The sequence below is a fragment of the Alosa pseudoharengus genome, unplaced genomic scaffold, assembly GCF_046254945.1.
Source record: "Alosa pseudoharengus isolate Yale_2024_CS ecotype anadromous, Long Island Sound unplaced genomic scaffold, YU_APseudo_1.1 YU_APseudo_1.1_scf_11, whole genome shotgun sequence".
In the NCBI taxonomy this organism is placed as follows: domain Eukaryota; kingdom Metazoa; phylum Chordata; class Actinopteri; order Clupeiformes; family Clupeidae; genus Alosa; species Alosa pseudoharengus.
The window spans coordinates 20,019,887-20,024,016 of record NW_027468576.1 but is presented as its reverse complement, the minus strand read 5'-3'; positions in this window follow the sequence as shown (position 1 = coordinate 20,024,016).

The window sequence follows — 4,130 nt, the reverse complement described above, 5'->3', positions numbered from 1 at the left end:
CTCCTATGAAAAAGGATGTTTCGCAACCTTCTTTTCTCTTTTAATGCAACATCCACAGGAAACTTGCCACAAAGATAGTGGGGTGTGTTATTCTTGCTTCAATCACAAGTCAATTTTAGACACATAGGCGACACACATGTACAAACACACACACACACACACACACACACACACACAGAGAGAGCGGGAGGGAGGGAGTTGCATTGCATTGCATTCTGTGTATGTGTGAGAGAGAGAGATAGAAAGAAAGATAGAAAATTGCTGAGACAGTGAAAACAGAAAACATCTATGGCCAAATTATTTCCTCTCTTGATTATGTTTTATTTATCATCACAGTTTCTTATTTAGAAAATGTTTTATTAGTTGATTTCCTTCATGCTAACATGGCCTTCATTAAAGCATGTTTTGCACGCCTGATTGGGCACCTCAGGTGGGTGTGAGAGCAAAACATAGATAACACAGGGTGGAGTCCACTTCCTGTGGTTAGAAATGAACCATCACAGCATATTTCCCAGAGAACACAAAGAACCCAAGAATTATGCAAAGGAGATTCACACAAGTGTAGACTTATGCAAGGAATCTCTACCACCTGTGAATAGTTGCTTTCCTTTTGTTAAGCACAGCAGGGAAACCAATAGCCTAGAGTTTGGGGTCTTTGAATGACACCTGTATGAACTGTTTTGCAAAAGGGTGTGAAATGTGTGTGAACCCAACGAAAATGTGTGAAGACATTTGCAAGAGATGACTTCTGCTTTGCAAAGGTGTTAATGAAGTGTCACAGTCAGGAGGGGTTTATTGTCTTAAATGTTGGGTTTTGAGGTTTCCAGGTGTAAATGTCTGAGATGTGGGTTGACAATGCTTATTTGTGTAAAATGAAAAATTTTCTGTGATGGACGTTTTCCTGATTTCTCATGAGGGAACACTGTGATTGGTGGATGGACTAAGGGACTGTACGATATTTACCGGGGGGGGGGGGGGGCTAAGAGAATTTTTTAAGCCTTAGGGCAGGGGTCCCCAACCTTTTATGTACCATGGACCGGTTTGATTCCCATTTTTTTTTCACGGACCGTTGGGGGGGGGGATGTATTCTGCTTTGGTTTTCATCCAAAAACCCGCCAGAGAGGTTTCCTCATAGCCTACACACTCTTAAGACCACCGTCATTTGCAATTCCGATCAACTGCTCTTCCTCCTGCGCTTACAAGTTAGAACTATTCGGGATTGACAAATGGGTTGCGGACCCACTCATTGGTTTGCCGTGGATCTTTGGAGGATGGGAAGTAACGCTCAAACTCATTTGAAAGCGCAACAAGGTGATCGCGCACCAGCTGCGAGAGAAAGGGCCCTGCCTCAGTCTCTCCCAAAACCCCCACTACTGTTTGGAACATATCAAATACACCCCGATCCACTCGTCGTACCCACAAATCAAACTTGGCTTTAAATGCAGCGACTTTATCTGCCAGTTTAAAGACAGTCGTCATTCTCCCCTGCAGTGACAGGTTGAGGTCATTAAGCAACTGAATATGTCACACAGGTTTTGACACCCAGCCCTCATCACTAAAATATGCAGCTAACGGTGACTTTTTTTCTGTAAGAAATCTCTGCAGCGGCTCTCGCAACTCAAACACTCTGGCCAACACTCAACCAACCAACTTGGATAGCGTACCACGGTGACCCATTCACCCTCTCTAACAACTGTGCCTCAATATCCTCTGACATATCATCAATTCGCCTATGGACAGTGCTTGCAGAAAGCGGTACCTGAGCTATTTTTTTAGCTGCAGCCTCCCCAAGGAGTTCATTGCACATGCCTTTACCAGCAGGCAGAATTGACTCTTCCCCAATAGTAAAGGGCTTCTTAGATTTAGCAATCCGACTAGCCACTATGAGGCTTTTAGCGCAACCCGTTCACCGATGTGGTTGCTTCACGCACTAGTTTTTTGTCCTTCTTGCTCGCGTTTCTTACGCTCAAAGAACTCAAGGGGTTTGTCTTTAAGTGTAGGATGCTTGGACTCTAGATGTCGAATTAGCTTTGATGGTTTCATTGCTTCGTTTGACAATGTAGTGAGAAATTTTGGCCTTAAAGGTGTTTCCATTTAAGTACAGGCTATATTCAACCATTTACTCTTTTGGTATGGTCTGTGCAAAGCTGAAGAAAGAGACGCTGCTGTAAGCAGAAAGTGAAGGAGAGATTTATGTGTTAACAACTGTGGAATTCCATGTTCAAGGTGTTTGCGCAGCCATGCTGGGTGTGTGAGTGTGCAGTCCCGCTGTGTGTGTATGTGTCTTCATGGTGAGCGCATGGTTGCAGCCTTGCTGAAAGTGTGTGCGTATGCCATGATGTCTGGATGTATGTGCGTGTGTCAATGCTGTGTATGTGTGTACCATGGCTTAGGTGTGTGTGTGTCCTCGAAGGAGGCTGGGTAGGCCTCTTCTCGACGGCTGGCGCCCTAAGACCTTATTTACTGTCTTGGGGTCAATCTTGACTGAATTCCATGGCCCTTGGTCGTTATGGGATACAGCCTTATAGATATGGTTGACTCTTTGGTTAACTATGTCGTAAACAAGTTTGCGTACCATTAATGGAGATGTCATGTATTGTCTGAACTGTCAGTGAAGTATAAAAAGTGTTTCCCTGTTTGTAACATCAGACTGCGTCTGTTAGCAACACGACGTAGGTCTCCGGATTCGTGAATAAAGCTCTCTGAGATTTCTGACTTGACTCCTGGCTGACTGAGACTTCATTTCTGAAACAATCCCTAGACAATTTTAAGTTCCTACATTTGGGGGCTTTCAGAACACATTGCGCTTACCATCCAGAATCGGCGGGCGCAGTTGAACGTCTGAACAGGATTTTAAAATCAAAATTGGGACGAATCATGGCTGAGACGGGTTTGGATTGGGTGTCTGCATTACCATTAGTGTTAATTTACCAAAGGGGCCGGCCGTCCCGTGTCACAGGTTTAAGCCCGCATGAAATAATAACTGGGCGTCCATTCAAAATTCCAGGTGTCATGTATCCACCACAATTACAAAATGCTGAAGATGACATGGCCAGATATATGAGAGGTTTGTGTGCTGCCTTGTCCTCCGTTTCCCAACAGGTAAAAAACGCGCTGCCACAGGTGTTTGGTTCAGACCAGTTACCAGTGCAGCCTGGCGATTGGGTTCAGGTACGAGATTACAGGAGGCGGCATTGGCACACACCCAAGTTTCTTGGCCCGTTTGAGGTATTGCTCGCTACTCCCACGGCTGTGAGGATAGCTGAGAGAGATACCTGGGTGCATCTGTCTCACTGCCGTGTGGTGAAACCCCCAGAGTTTTATCACACTTCAAGCTCCACTCAAGGAAATTCCACAAATTCCACAGAGGCCGCAGAAAGGGCCTGTGTTGCTGTGTCAGTGGCACAGTGAGAAAAAAGCACTTCCCCAGCGAGAATTAGCTCCGCTCGCTGTGTTTCGGTTTGGAAAGGAGTATGGTCTTTTGAAAATTCCCCAGCAAAGTTCGTCAAGTGAATTTGCTGTGTTTCGGTAAAGGAGGATCAACATCATCGCAAGGAGCAACTGTTCTTCAAAAAATTGGACTTTTTAATTGCATTGAGTGCCGTGAGTGTTTGCTATTCTGCCAAGTAAAAGTAAAAGGATGGAAATTAAAATGTGGGTGATACTGCAGATTTGGGTAATGTTTATGTTGCTGTGGTTGGGTGGAGGAGTAAGGGAGAAATCTAAAACCTTTGAAGATGAAATTTGTAAGGGAAATACAGCTTGTATGTTGTCATCTCGCACTAGGCATCTAATCAGTAATGATAGTTGCTGGGTGTGCCATTTGCTGCACGCTACTTCCACCGTTCATCCTTTCGTGCCAGGAAATTACTCTCCTTGTGCAGCTGCTTTGACTTCTGAATGTCCAGATGGGGATTGCCCCGATGGTCAAGAGGGGTTAAAGCAGAGGTTCATTTTTAATCAGATGTTAACGGTAATGAATGCACTTTGGGCTAGAGAAAGTGGTCTGATTCTGGACGAGGAACAGTTTAGTCGTAGGAGTAACTTAGAGGCTAGAATTCCGGCTAAAGCTGTGGTCAGCATATCTGAGTTCCCTGGTCACATTCATGTTTGGGGGAAGGGAAGAGACG